Here is a 15,812-nt window from a genome sequence, read left to right on the forward strand (position 1 = left end):
ACCTCTTCTCCATAATAAAGAATTAATTTTTTTCTTTTTATATCCATATCATACATATTATCAAGCACATAGTTTTGACTAATAGAAAATATATATGTTATCTTAAAACAGTTCATCGTCTTTTTCAAGACATGAACTCTCGCTGTGACTTCAGCGACAGCTGTAGACAAAATATGAATTACAAGTGCAAGCGAGGAAATTATGTCCGTTGTGCGTCTGCACGTAACATAACAATTAGGTTAGTTTGGTTAGAATAATAAATAAACAGTGAATTCACACTTTTCATTCTCTTATATTGTATTCATGTTCTTCTTTAATGGTAACATGCTTGTTGCAGTAATTCGTGATGCAATCTGGTATGTATTTATTTTATAATATAAATGCATTTAATATAATAAATATAATTGATGCGAGTATTAGAATACTCATATAGCAGATATCATTTTATATAATATAAGTATATATATTTCTTTTTCTATTTTTCCTTTTTATCATTATTCTCATCATTATATCATTATAATATTATTATATTATATATTATTACTATACCAATAATAACAATAAAATATAAAGAGAAGTACTCCTATAGGAGGAACGAATTAATGTTTCTTTATTTTTATAGAAATAATATATATAAGTATATATTCGCTAATTATTATTTTTCATCAAATAATCAACAAAAGCTTGATTTCAATAGTAAATTTAATTGTGGTAGTATTATAAACATTCTTAAGAGTTAGTACTTTAAAGTTTAATCAAAATTAGATTAAAGGATTTTGAAAATACATTGAAATATGCAGCCATTCGCTCGGTAGTACTTGCATTTTGTAAGATTTTGATATATCGCAAGTACTACCGACCCAGGTCCCACCGCGTGGAGGTAGCTGCATCTGGGGACCCACGGACTAACGGTGACTCTACATTTTACTACCACTACTACTATCAAAAAAAGCAAAGCAACGGGGCGACCTCCACTCCCGACGAATTCAAGCCTCCAAACGCTAAAATTGCAGCCCCATGCGTCTCCGCATTTGGGAACCGACTTACGCATAGCTCAACTATCCAACATCGGAAGCTTCGATCACCACTTGAGCACGACCGGTTGTGCTTTCGCGACAAAACGCCGGAACCCAAAATTGAATCCTTCCGCACTCACAAATACTTACGCGAGTATTCCGGAAACACTCACGCGAGTATGCTGAGTACGTTGAAGCAAACTTTGGACTTAATCGCGCCCGAGAACACCAACGCCTATGCCAGCCGACATAAACGAGTGTTCTTCTATCTTGCCCGAACGGGAGAAAAGAAATCCTTCTACGCCTGAGGTAGAAAGATTCTTTAAACACCCGTATAAAAATCTAAGTCCCTCGATGGTCCTTGGACGATGAAACGCTTGCGGCACGTAGAAATTCACGGACTAACGAGGTTTCTACTCTAATATCCGCGATCCGAGATGCCTTTCCGCTTCGGGAGCTTCGAGCTTCTCAGCAAACTGGAGATGTATAAAACCCCGCTTACAGATTACTCCACCGTCCACACCGTCGGCTTCAAACATCTCGAGACACGACCGGTCGTGTCTATTTCGATTTCAAAAATCAAAACGTAGTCCTCGGTAGGACTTAATCTCGCGATCGCGAACACCCACGCGCGTGCCGGCCGTCACGCGCGTGAGTGTTTTCCCTGTCATTCGCGTACGGAAGCAAGGAGACATACCCTCCCTGCGTATAATAAAAATTATATGCAGAGTGGTTCCTTTAACTTCCGTTTAATAGTCCCTCGATCATCCCTTTCTCGATCACCTAACCTAAAACAGAAGAAGAGTAAAAACAGAGGAGATAATTATATGCAAAAATTATATGCAAAATTATATGCAAAGTTATATGAAAAATTATATGTAAAATTATATATAAAATTATATGCAAAAATTATATGCAAAATAATATACAAAATTATATGCAAACATTATATGCAAAAAGACAATTATATTCACTAACTTCCCTGTAAAAATTTAATTTCAGGATTATAGACTCTTCTATGATCGATTCCTGGATGATCTATCTGAAAACAGGAAAATAAAAGAAATAAGAAAATATGAGAAAAAGAAAAAAAAGAAAATAGAAAAGAGAATAATTAATTACAAGTAATGGTTTCAATTATTATATTGCTATGCTTTTAAATAAATAGAAATATATATAATTGATAAAAATACATATAATTAATACAAATGTATTATAATGCAATAAATAAATTTCACGATGATCGGTCCCTCGATGATTTAACCTGAAACAGGAAAAGAATTAAAGGAAGGAGAGAAACGGAAAACGAGGAAAAAGAAAAGAATGAAAAAAAAGAAAAATAGATAAAATTTTTAGAAGATGCCGAGACGGCAGCCCGCACAAAGGCCCACACCCGAGGGCCCCTCCCAAGGGTCCCACCCGAGACTTTAGATAGAAAAGAGATTTTGGAGAAACTTTGTAATATGCAGCCATTCGCCCAATAATACTTGCGTTCTATAAATATATATATAATTTATTAACAGATTTAAGATATAATTTACACATAGATTTGGATATTTCGCAAGTACTACCGGCCCAGGTCCCACCGCGTGGAGGTTGCTGCATCTAGGGACCCACGAGCTAACGAGGACTCTACTTTAAAATTCGCGTGACCGACGTGATCAAATAATCGACGTTCTATAAAACGAAGTCCCCGGTAGGACTTTTAATCGCGCCCGACACTCCCGTGAGTGTTATAATATCGGTGACTCTACTCTAAATTCGCGCTCGCGGCGTCCACGCACCAACCGAGAATTCAGGCGGCTAACTGGAGGAGGGTTAGTCCACGCTTACGGATAGCAAACCATATTACTCGGCAGCACATAAACCGACACACGACCGGTCATTTATTCGTTTTAGCAATCAAACGAAGTCTATTACCGTAAGACTTTTATTCGCGCCCGAGAACACCAGGTCTGTGCCCGCCGACACAGGCGTGAGTGTTCTTTCTATCCTACCCGTATTCGCGTCTAGCAATCGATTATGAAACGAACCATTCGACGATATATCGGAACCTCGACGATATATCGAAAAATGCGAAGAAGAAAAAGAGGAAAAGAAAACCGGAACATGCGCGCACGTGAATACGATAAAACTCCAAAGAATAGAAAGGAAGGATACCTGGAAATTATAATGAAGCACATGCACGTGTGAAAACGATGAAATTGAAATGAAAAGATGGACATAGAAAAGAAAAAAAAAGAGAAAATAAATTCAACCGAAGTCAGAGTACGAAAATCGAGCTGAATTTTTCAGTACTGGGAGAAGGAGACCCGCACAGAAGCCCACGCCCAAGGGCCCATCCCAAGGGACCCACCCGAAAGAAACTATGATAATTAATCTAGAATAATTATTTTAATTACATAGCTGTGCCTTTTAACGAATAGAAATGATTGCGTATTTATTGCTCAATATACGGAAAGTGTAAGAAAGAATATAAAATGTACGTTCTTCGATGTTCAATTTGGAATCACATAGAAGAAATTTTAGAAAAGCCTTAGAGAACGCAGCCATTCGCTCGGCAATACTTGCACACCATAAGATTTTGACGAAACGCAAGTAATTCCGACCCAGGTCCCACCGCGTGGAGGTTGCTGCAGCTGGAGACCCACGGACTAACGGTGACTCTACTTCTTACTACTTCTACTACTATCAAGAAAGCAAAGCAACGGGGCGACCTCCACTCCCGACGAATTCAAGCCTCCAAACGCTAAAATTGCAGCCCCATGCGTCTCCGCATTTGGGAACCGACTTACGCATAGCTCAACTATCCAACATCGGAAGCTTCGATCACCACTTGAGCACGACCGGTTGTGCTTTCGCGACAAACGCCGGAACCCAAAATTGAATCTACCGCAGTCACGATACTTACGCGAGTATTCCGGAAACACTCACGCGAATATGTTGAACACGTTAGAGTCAATTTTAGACTTAATCGCGCCCGAGAACACCAACGCCTATGCCAGCCGACATAAGCGAGTGTCCTTCTATCTTGCCCGAACGGGAGAAAAGAATTCCTTCTACGCCTGAGGTAGAAAGATTCTTTAAACACCCGTATAAAAATCTAAATCCCTCGATGACCAAATGGTCCTTGGCCGATGGTCCTGCGGCACGTGGAAATACACGGACTAACGCGGATTCTACTCTAAAATCCGCGATCCGAGATGCCTTTCCGCTTCGGGAGCTTCGGGCTTCTCAGCAAACTGGAGATGTATAAAACCCCGCTTACAGATTGCTCCACCGTCCACACCGTCGGCTTCAGACATCTCGAGACACGACCGGTCGTGCCTATATTTCGATTTCTGAAATCAAAACGTAGTCCTCGGCAGGACTTAATCTCGCGCTCGCGAACACCCACGCGTGTGTCGGCCGTCACACGCGTGAGTGTTTTCCCTATCACTCGCGTACGGAAGCAAGGAGACATACCCTTCCTGCATATAATAAATTTTATATGCAGAGAGGTTCCTTTAACTCCCGTGTAATAACTCCACGATGATCCATCCCCCGATCACCTAATCTGAAACAGAAAAAGAATAAAAGAAGAGAAGATAAACATGTAAAAATTACATGCAAAATTATATGCAAATAGTCATTTATATTCAATAACCTCTCTGTAAGAATATAATTTCACCATGATAGATCCCTCGATGATCTAAGCTGAAACAGAAAAAGAGAAAAAGGAGAAAAGAATAATATAACAAATAGAAATATATGTAATTAATAGAAATATATAAATCAATATAAATGCATATAATTAATAAAAATATATAGGATTAATAAATATTTATAGTGAGTATAAATGCATATAATTAATAGAAATATATAATAATTCAATAAATAAACTTCACGATGATCGGCGTTCGATGATTCATCTTTCGATCATTTAGTTTGAAACAGAAAAAGAGTTAAAGAAGAAGAAAATAAAAGAAATGAGATGAGAAGAGAAGAGGAGAGAAGAGAAGAGAAGAGAAGAGAAGAGAAGAGAAGAGAAGAGAAGAGAAGAGAAGAGAAGAGAAGAGAAGAGAAGAGAAGAGAAGAGAAGAAGAAAAATAAAAAATAAAAGAGGACAAGAAACAAAAAAGAGAAAAAGAGCACTAAAAGATGCCGAGAGGGCAGCCCGCTCAAAGGCCCACACCCGAGGGCCCCTCCCAAGGGTCCCACCCGAAACAAATCATTAATAAAAGTTAATAAAAGTAATTAATATAATGAATAATAGGATATAATGAATATTATTAATGAAAGTATGTAATTAATAAAAGTAAATAAGAATAAATAGGAAAGAAAGAGAATATAAGAGCGACAGAAGAGTTTCTGTGCGTTCTCTTAGAAAATTAACTTAGAATTTTGATGTATTCAGTTTATTTATCTGTCGAAATATAACTATCAATTTGAAATGTAATTAATATAGCGTCTAATTGAAATTAGACGGAAAAGAGACTTTGGGAAAACATTGAAATATGCAGCCATTCGCCCGGTAATACTTGCGCTATATAGTTACATATACAATTTAGTTATAGATTTTAGATAATATATATAATTTAGTTATAGATTTTAGATATAATTCAGACACAGATTTCCATATATCGCAAGTACTACCGACCCAGGTCCTACCGCGTGGAGGTAGCTGCATCTGAGGACCCACGGGCTAACGGGGACTCTACTCTAAAATTCGCGTGACCGGCGTGATCAAATAATCGACGTTCTATAAAACGAAGTCCCCGGTAGGACTTTTAATCGCGCCCGACACTCCCGTGAGTGTTATAATATCGGTGACTCTACTCTAAATTCGCGCTCGCGGCGTCCACGCACTAACCGAGAATTCAGGCGGCTAACTGGAGGAGGGTTAGTCCACGCTTACGGATAGCAAACCATATTACTCGGCAGCACACGAACCGACACACGGCCGGTCATTATTCGGTTTAGCAATCAAACGAAGTCCATTACCGTAGGACTTTTATTCGCGCCCGAGAACACCAGGTCTGTGTCCGCCGACACACTCGCGTGTGTTCTTCCTATCCTACCCGTATTCCGCGCGGATATATCGAGATTCGCGAAGAAGAGGAAAAGATGAAGAGAAAGAGAAGAATAGAAGAAGAAAAAGAGAAGAAAAGAAAAAGGAAATGAGAAGAGAAGAAAGCAAGAATGTGCGCACACGTGAGAAGGATGAAGCAGAAAAGAAAAGAAAGAAAAGAATATCCGTAAGATGCAATGGAACAGATGCACGTCTGAAAAAGATGAAATTGGACAGAAAAGATGGACATGGAAAAGAAAAGAAAAGAAAAGGAAAGATAGACTCAGAGAGCAAAACCAGAGTACGAAAATCCAGCTCGATTATTCGGTACTGAAAGAAGGAGACCCGCACAGAAGCCCACGCCCAAGGGCCCATCCCAAGGGACCCACCCGACAGAAACTATAATAATTAATTATTACGAAATTATATTTTTGAATAAATAAAAATGAAAGAGTGTATTTATTGTAGAATATATGGAAGATGTACGAATGAACGTAAATTGCACGTCCTTCGAAATTTTATTGGAAATTGATAGAGAAGATCTTGGAAAAATCTTGAAGAACGCAGCCATTTGATCGGTAATACTTGCAGTCTAAGAATTTCCGATGTATCATAAGTACTTCCGACCCTCCATGGTCCTTGGCCAATGGTCCTGCGGCACGTGGAAATACACGGACTAACGGGGATTTTACTCTAAAATCCGCGATCCGAGATGCCTTTCCGCTTCGGGAGCTTCGGGCTTCTCAGCAAACTGGAGATGTATAAAACCCCGCTTACAGATTGCTCCACCGTCCACACCGTCGGCTTCAGACATCTCGAGACACGACCGGTCGTGTCTATTTCGATTTCAAAAATCAAAACGTAGTCCTCGGTAGGACTTAATCTCGCGTTCGCGAACACCCACGCGCGTGCCGGCCGTCACGCGCGTAAGTGTTTTCCCTATCACTCGCGTACGGAAGCAAGGAGACATACCCTTCCTGCATATAATAAATTTTATATGCAGAGAGGTTCCTTTAACTCCCGTGTAATAACTCCACGATGATCCATCCCCGATCATCTAATCTGAAACAGAAAAAGAATAAAAAAAAAAAGAAAAAAGAGGTAATACGAATTATATGCAGAGTGCTTTTATAAACATTCCTGTAAAAATTTCATGATGATTCGTTTCTTGATCACCTAATCTGAAACAGAAAGAGCAAAAGCAGAAAAGATAAATATGTAAAAATTATATGCAAAATTATATGCAAGAAACCAATTATATACAAATATACTATTAAAATCAAATATATAATTAAAGCATAATATTAATAATTAAAAAATAAATTATTAATTAAATAAAATAAAAAAAAGAACAAATATACAATTAAAACTTTCCTGTAAAAATTTAATTTCACGACGATCGATCCCTCGATGATCGGTGTTTAGATGATCTAACCTGAAACAAAAAAAGAATGAAAGAAGAAGAGAAGAGATGAAAGAAAAGGAGAAAAAGGAAAAGAGCAGAAGAAAAGAAAAAGAGAAACGAAGAAAAGAAACACGGAACATGTCTGTGAAAAAGATAGAACTCAGAAAAATGGATGAGTATCTCGAAGATCATTTCACTAGATAAAAATCAGAATACCATAAATTTGTTTTTTTTTCCTAGCGATAGAATGAAACCCGCCTATGGCCCACACCCGAGGGCCCCTCCCAAGGGTCCCACCCGAGAAAAGTTAAAATAATCGATCTCGAATAATTGTTTCAATTATTATATAGATATTGAATTAATAGAAGTGTATATAATTAATAAAAATGTAAAGTAATTCAATAAATAAATTTTACGAAAAACGCTCACTTGATGATTTGTCCCTCGATGAATGATCTCTCCATCATCTAACTTGAAACAGAAAAAGAAGAAAAGAAGACGAGTTTAAGAGAATTATTATGAATAATAATTAATAAAAGTGAATAAGAATAAGAATAATGAGAAGATAGAGGAGTTAACTAATAATTTAGTCAACTATTGAAAATAATTGTTTAATCTAAAGTGTGCAACTATGCGCTGGGTGATACTAGAATCCTGTTAGATATCCTTCCTGTAAAAGTGAGTGGAGAATGTGCTACGTATTTAAATTTTCTTATCTCATCCCCATGTGCACTTTCAGTGGTCTTCACAATTGCTATATTTTATACGTTTCGAAATTATTACTTTAATACAAAACTTAACTTTATAAAATTAAAATTACGGATTTAATCGAACTTTAGAAAAAAAAATGCGAAAAATTTATTGCTTGACTTCAATAATAAAAATGTATAATATACGTAAAAATTTTATTCGTAAATGGGTGGCAATGTGAGATGGGAGACGGAATGTTACGTCTTCTCAGTTTCTGAAAATTATATTATAATTATATAAGAGCATTTTGAGTGACAACATGGTATAATGAAAATATAATTAAGAGCCATTCTCGAAGTGTTCTGTCGAATCTTCGAAAATAACTCAATAATCTAATAGTTGCCCTCTTGAGCCACAATTTGTGGGGGCCTCTTCGGCATATAGCTTCTTCTTTGCTTCGTGCCCTAACCACAACTATAGAACACATTCGATAACTATCGTCAATACTAAAGAACTATAATCGACTCTTATTCTAAGACGTAGAAGAAAACTATAAAATCTAACGCAACTCTGAACCAAACCTGAAACGAAAAATCAAGAATGCATCGGAAGAGAAACGAGAATTAATATATTAATTGCTGAAAATCCTAAGCTAAAAATTGATTAAGTTACTCTATGTTCTACGCGTTATGATTCTACAAATCTCTTTATCTTTTATCAACGACTCTACTCTATTCTTTCAAAAGCAATGACTTTATTGAGACTTTTCTTTTATTAATACAATTGATTAATCTTTATTTAAAAATGTAATGAAAAATCATTGGACGCTCCTTTTTACAAACAATTATTCTAATTATTAGAAAATAAATTATACAATTTTGCTTGTAATCCAGAGACTATCCATCGCGAATGTCTTCTTGCTTATTTATTATTAAAATTCGCGAATATCGCGATACTTTACTATTTTCGCGAGAGAAAATTATTTAAAAATGCATTTAAATATTCAAAATTTCAAATAATTATAATTAACGCGTTTAAGCAAGAAGACTCTATCCTGATCTAATAAATAAATTAAAAAATAACGAACCATTCACGAGTAAATCTCCGAAGAAATTTACTCGTGGTCACTCATTGCTCTTCTACTAATTAATTACAACCAATCACCCGTGCCGATTCGGACCTTTCGTCCTCGACATGATTGAGTGATCGGAGGGACTTAAAAATTAACTTACTACTTAAGAAGTTCTGCGACGGCTCCAAAACACTGGACCGCGACTTAGGTCGAAATTGAGGGTGGATGATTTGTAGTTGGTTGAAAATGAGGTAGGTCGACATCGAAGTTGGTCGAGATCCTCTTCAGTGATGCACTGACTTTAATTCGCGGTAGTTATTTATTAACGAACGATCACTGAATTTAATTCGCGAAACTCTACTATCTTTTATAAATACAGTCTGTGCGACTGTTAAAAAAGCAAAAAACTTTGCGAACAAACACTGACTCTAATGACTGCATTGCACGCAGTTCATGCAAGAACACTTATTGTTTAAATCGCGAAACGCGAACGAACAAACACTGCTTCTACTTCGCGATTTTGCAGTTTTTATATTAGCGGTATAAACACTCGATTACTTTATTGCTACGCGCGCGATTGCAATGAGGTTCTGAAACAGGAAAGTAAAGACAAATTAATTAATATCGTTGTTATAATAAGAAAGAGTTGCAAATATTGAAAGGTATTCGATACGAAAATATACTTACTTTAAATCTTCATCGAAGAGATGTTTATTGGTCGGGATGTAATAGAAAACTAATCCGGTAATCCTCCAAGTTAGTCCAAAGTCTTTCCTTGTTCTTACTAAATTGTAACTTTATTTAAATATTAATTTATTTCTATTTTATATTTAATGTGTGTTTCTCGTTACGAAATGTTTAAATAAATATACTATTGTTTAAATATTAATTAGTTATATTCCGTGCACATTTCAGATTGTTTAAATAATTTTTAAATAATCGAAAATATTAATTTTTCAGTTTTCACGCGTAGAAAGAAAGAGCTTCGATGCTCACTCGTCGGAATGTGAAAGAAAACTAATCCGTCGATCGTCAAAGTCAGTCACAAGTCTGTTTTTGTTGACGTTATACATAATCAACGATGGGGATATTAAAATTTGTAAGTATTGAAATATAAATTAAGATTATTTTATATTTAACGCGTGTTTCTTGCTACGAAATGTTTAAATAAATGTACTATTGTTTAAATATTAATTATTTATATCCCGTGCACATTTCAGATTGTTTAAATAATTTTTAAATAATCAAAAATATTAATTTATAAGTTTTCTCGCGTAGAAAGAAAGAGCTTCGATGCTCACTCGTCGGAATGTGAAAGAAAACTAATCCGTCGATCGTCAAAGTCAGTCACAAGTCTGTTTTTGTTGACGTTATACATAGTCAACGATGGGGATATTAAAATTTGTAAGTATTGAAATATAAATTAAGATTATTTTATATTTAACGCGTGTTTCTTGCTACGAAATGTTTAAATAAATATACTATTGTTTAAATATTAATTAGTTATATTCCGTGCACATTTCAGATTGTTTAAATAATTTTTAAATAATCGAAAATATTAATTTTTCAGTTTTCACGCGTAGAAAGAAAGAGCTGCGATGCTCACTCGTCGGAATGTGAAAGAGAACTAATCCGTCGATCGTCAAAGTCAGTCACAAGTCTGTTTTTGTTGACGTTATACATAGTCAACGATGGGGATATTAAAATTTGTAAGTATTGAAATATAAATTAAGATTATTTTATATTTAACGCGTGTCTCTTGCTACGAAATGTTTAAATAAATGTACTATTGTTTAAATATTAATTATTTATATTCCGTGCACATTTCAGATTGTTTAAATAATTTTTAAATAATCAAAAATATTAATTTATAAGTTTTCTCGCGTAGAAAGAAAGAGCTTCGATGCTCACTTGTCGGAATGTGAAAGAAAACTAATCCGTCGATCGTCAAAGTCAGTCACAAGTCTGTTTTTGTTGACGTTATACATAGTCAACGATGGGGATATTAAAATTTGTAAGTATTGAAATATAAATTAAGATTATTTTATATTTAACGCGTGTCTCTTGCTACGAAATGTTTAAATAAATGTACTATTGTTTAAATATTAATTATTTATATTCCGTGCACATTTCAGATTGTTTAAATAATTTTTAAATAATCAAAAATATTAATTTATAAGTTTTCTCGCGTAGAAAGAAAGAGCTTCGATGCTCACTCGTCGGAATGTGAAAGAAAACTAATCCGTCGATCGTCAAAGTCAGTCACAAGTCTGTTTTTGTTGACGTTATACATAGTCAACGATGGGGATATTAAAATTTGTAAGTATTGAAATGTAAATTAAGATTATTTTATATTTAACGCGTGTTTCTTGCTACGAAATGTTTAAATAAATGTACTATTGTTTAAATATTAATTATTTATATTCCGTGCACGTTTCAGATTGTTTAAATAATTTTTAAATAATCGAAAATATTAATTTTTCAGTTTTCTCGCGTAGAAAGAAAGAGCTTCATTGTTTACTCGTTGGAATATAAAAGGAAACTAATTCGTCGATCGTCAGTCAGTCATAAATCTGTCTTTGTTGATGTCACACATAGTCAACGATGGGGATATTAAAATTTGTAAGTATTGAAATATAAATTAAGATTATTTTATATTTAACGCGTGTCTCTTGCTACGAAATGTTTAAATAAATGTACTATTGTTTAAATATTAATTATTTATATTCCGTGCACATTTCAGATTGTTTAAATAATTTTTAAATAATCGAAAATATTAATTTTTAAGTTTTCACGCGTAGAAAGAAAGAGCTTCGATGCTCACTCGTCGGAATGTGAAAGAAAACTAATCCGTCGATCGTCAAAGTCAGTCACAAGTCTGTTTTTGTTGACGTTATACATAGTCAACGATGGGGATATTAAAATTTGTAAGTATTGAAATATAAATTAAGATTATTTTATATTTAACGCGTGTTTCTTGCTTCGAAATGTTTAAATAAATGTACTATTGTTTAAATAATAATTATTTATATTCCGTGCACGTTTCAGATTGTTTAAATAATTTTTAAATAATCGAAAATATTAATTTTTCAGTTTTCTCGCGTAGAAAGAAAGAGCTTCATTGTTTACTCGTTGGAATATAAAAGGAAACTAATTCGTCGATCGTCAGTCAGTCATAAATCTGTCTTTGTTGATGTCACACATAGTCAACGATAGGGATATTAAAATTTGTAAGTATTGAAATATAAATTAAGATTATTTTATATTTAACGCGTGTTTCTTGCTACGAAATGTTTAAATAAATGTACTATTGTTTAAATATTAATTATTTATATCCCGTGCACATTTCAGATTGTTTAAATAATTTTTAAATAATCAAAAATATTAATTTATAAGTTTTCTCGCGTAGAAAGAAAGAGCTTCGATGCTCACTCGTCGGAATGTGAAAGAAAACTAATCCGTCGATCGTCAAAGTCAGTCACAAGTCTGTTTTTGTTGACGTTATACATAGTCAACGATGGGGATATTAAAATTTGTAAGTATTGAAATATAAATTAAGATTATTTTATATTTAACGCGTGTTTCTTGCTTCGAAATGTTTAAATAAATGTACTATTGTTTAAATAATAATTATTTATATTCCGTGCACGTTTCAGATTGTTTAAATAATTTTTAAATAATCGAAAATATTAATTTTTCAGTTTTCTCGCGTAGAAAGAAAGAGCTTCATTGTTTACTCGTTGGAATATAAAAGGAAACTAATTCGTCGATCGTCAGTCAGTCATAAATCTGTCTTTGTTGATGTCACACATAGTCAACGATGGGGATATTAAAATTTGTAAGTATTGAAATATAAATTAAGATTATTTTATATTTAACGCGTGTTTCTTGCTACGAAATGTTTAAATAAATGTACTATTGTTTAAATATTAATTATTTATATCCCGTGCACATTTCAGATTGTTTAAATAATTTTTAAATAATCAAAAATATTAATTTATAAGTTTTCTCGCGTAGAAAGAAAGAGCTTCGATGCTCACTCGTCGGAATATAAAAGGAAACTAATTCGTCGATCGTCAGTCAGTCACAAGTCTGTTTTTGTTGACGTTATACATAGTCAACGATGGGGATATTAAAATTTGTAAGTATTGAAATATAAATTAAGATTATTTTATATTTAACACGTGTTTCTTGCTTCGAAATGTTTAAATAAATGTACTATTGTTTAAATAATAATTATTTATATTCCGTGCACGTTTCAGATTGTTTAAATAATTTTTAAATAATCGAAAATATTAATTTTTCAGTTTTCTCGCGTAGAAAGAAAGAGCTTCATTGTTTACTCGTTGGAATATAAAAGGAAACTAATTCGTCGATCGTCAGTCAGTCATAAATCTGTCTTTGTTGATGTCACACATAGTCAACGATGGCGATATTAATATTTGTAAGAGTCGAAATACAAATTAAAATTATTTTATATTTAATGCGTGTTTCTTGCTATGAAATGTTTAAATAAATGTACTATTGTTTAAATATTAATTAGTTACATTCCGTGCACGTTTCAGATTGTTTAAATAATTTTTAAATAAAGGTGAGTATTTATTTTGACGTTTTCAGGCGGAGAAAGAGAGAGCTTCATTGTTTACTCTTTGGAATATAAAGGAAAACTAATTCGATAGTTGTCAAAGTCATTTAAAAGACGACAGCATACGAAACTATCATTCACAAAGAAAGGACGAAAATAGTATTTACGCAAGTAGCAAGTCGAGAGCAACTCTTGAAAAATATGATTCTTTCAAATATTTTAATAAGTTTTATTTTTATACATAAACTGTTTGTTCATTAATATTGTTTAAGAATTACGTTTTTATTTATTGTTGGCGTAAATATGAGATTAGAGACGTGATAAACCAGCCTGAAGTGATGGAAAATCAGAATTGCCTATTTTTTAAGTGTTTGAAAAATAATTATTTGTTTAAAAATTATTATTGCAAGATATAGATATCACATAAAAATGCTTTTTAAGAAATTATCTATGCCTCTATAATTTTTACTATTTGTGATTAGAAAGTAAGTTAGTTTATCTTGATTAGTTTCGAACTCAATACGATAACTGTAATTAAACCTTCATGTGTACGATTGGTTTCATTATTGATAAATTTATGATGTAGTTGCTATTATATTTTTAATATTAACATCCTAATTTTTTAAATGTAAAATTAAAGTACATAAGATATCTCTTTGTCATATGTGAATAATTTTAATATCTTTAGATGACATTCACAGATATAAATTGAAGAATAAAGAGGATTGTTTCGATAAATCTAAATAAAGATCATATATGAATTTTTATCGCATATGATCGAGCATCGTTATTATCCTCATTGTAATCAACGTGGTCACTGTACGATAAACAAAGGAAAAAATTGATAGAAATGTCGATAATAATTTAATGACACCAATTTCATTATTTACACAAAGAACAAGAGTATTTCTAAATCTGATACGTATACAATCTCCGTATATAAACGTTGGAGATTTGATTAGATTAGATCGTGCAATATTAAATATATCAAAAAGAAGAAAAATATTTATGATAAAAAGTCTAACTATACATATCGGAAATTTAACTATGTTTTAAATTATTTCAAAATTGATTTATTGATAAACTAATATATCTATTGATAAACTAATATATTGAACTAAAATATTGGATATGAAAGAGTAACTGATCATTATAGGATAAAACGATATCTGCATATAACATAATTAAAGAATAGAGATTAAGTATACATTTGCTAATTAAATCGGGAAAATGAGAAAAGAAAAGACAAAGGTAGCTATATCGTAAATTGTGATAAAACTGATTAATATTAATATTGGATACAAAAGAGTGTTAAGGAATTAAATGATATCTTTATCAGACAGATGAAATAAAAAATGAAAATTAAATATACGTATTTAAAGAGAATTTATAGTAATTAAGAAAAGAAAAAAAAAAAGCAAAAATCGAACTACGTATTAAATTATTATAAAATTGATTTAAATCCATATTGAATGCGAAATTGTGTCTTTTTTATTAAAGGACAAATCGATAGACGAATATCGCATAATTAAAGAACGATGATCAACTAAATGTTTAATTAATGAAAATTAAAGGGAATTTCAAGGAAAAAGGAAAAAACAAAAATCAAATTAGTCATAACTCATTAAATTATGATAAAATTGATTTAAATCTACAATATATTACGATTACAAAAATATTATTTAATTATTAATAAACATTAATGCGATTAGCTGCTATATAACCCACGTATATTACAGTTATATATTAAATATACAAAAATTAAGTTAGTATACGTTCGGACGATTAAATTTAATGAAAATTTAGGAGATTTGTTGCATGGAAAAGAAAAGTAAGAAAAAGGAATAGGAAAAAGAAGACGAGCGATATTTATTTTTCACGAGTTTCTTACGTATTCGCGATTTCGAATTCGAAAGAGAGTCGTCTCTTGTTGTGCTAAATGAAAAGTAACAAAGAAAGGTGAAAGAGGGAGACTAAAGGAGAAAGAGAGAAAG

At 33.0% G+C, this 15,812-nt stretch overlaps 1 long non-coding RNA gene across 1 annotated transcript; it reads left to right on the forward strand.

Moving 5' to 3' along the window:
* Positions 1 to 227: 227 nt before the first annotated feature.
* Positions 228 to 14,317, forward strand: LOC127067801 (uncharacterized). Its single transcript, XR_007782760.1, has 14 exons — positions 228 to 356; positions 10,194 to 10,332; positions 10,454 to 10,637; positions 10,804 to 10,942; positions 11,064 to 11,247; positions 11,369 to 11,552; positions 11,719 to 11,855; positions 11,977 to 12,160; positions 12,327 to 12,463; positions 12,585 to 12,768; positions 12,935 to 13,071; positions 13,193 to 13,374; positions 13,541 to 13,677; positions 13,799 to 14,317. It is a non-coding gene; the product is annotated as an uncharacterized LOC127067801 (long non-coding RNA).
* The last annotated feature ends 1,495 nt before the right edge of the window (positions 14,318 to 15,812 follow it).

This window comes from Vespula vulgaris, chromosome 1, assembly GCF_905475345.1.
Source record: "Vespula vulgaris chromosome 1, iyVesVulg1.1, whole genome shotgun sequence".
Taxonomy (NCBI): domain Eukaryota; kingdom Metazoa; phylum Arthropoda; class Insecta; order Hymenoptera; family Vespidae; genus Vespula; species Vespula vulgaris.